This window comes from Lupinus angustifolius, chromosome LG03 (genome assembly GCF_001865875.1).
Source record: "Lupinus angustifolius cultivar Tanjil chromosome LG03, LupAngTanjil_v1.0, whole genome shotgun sequence".
Taxonomy (NCBI): Eukaryota; Viridiplantae; Streptophyta; class Magnoliopsida; order Fabales; family Fabaceae; genus Lupinus; species Lupinus angustifolius.
This window is the reverse complement of record NC_032011.1, coordinates 11,069,688-11,070,074: the sequence shown is the minus strand read 5'-3', so window position 1 is coordinate 11,070,074 and position 387 is coordinate 11,069,688.

Below are 387 nucleotides of genomic sequence, written 5' to 3'. Positions count from 1 at the left end.
CATGCTTATATGATTATATGTTTGCTTCATTATAATTATCTCATGCCTACTTGATCTTAAATATATTTACTGATGTCCAAAAACTTCAATTTTAGGGTTGAAAAATCATTTTCATAGCTTAATTTTGCCTAAAAATAAGTTTTATGGGGTCAATAATCGATTACACTGGAGAGTAACCAATTACAGGGTTGAACAGCGTGTTTTAGTAACCGATTACCCAAAGTGAGTAATCGATTACTCCAAGTTGTTGTTTGAAAATTTTAAAAATTTATTTTTGAGTAACCGATTACTCTGTGCTATTATATATGGAATTTCTGCAATTTTTTAACTTTTTCAAACTCATCTTCCTCACTCAACTCGTGCTCTCTTCTTCTCAAAACCTCTCAA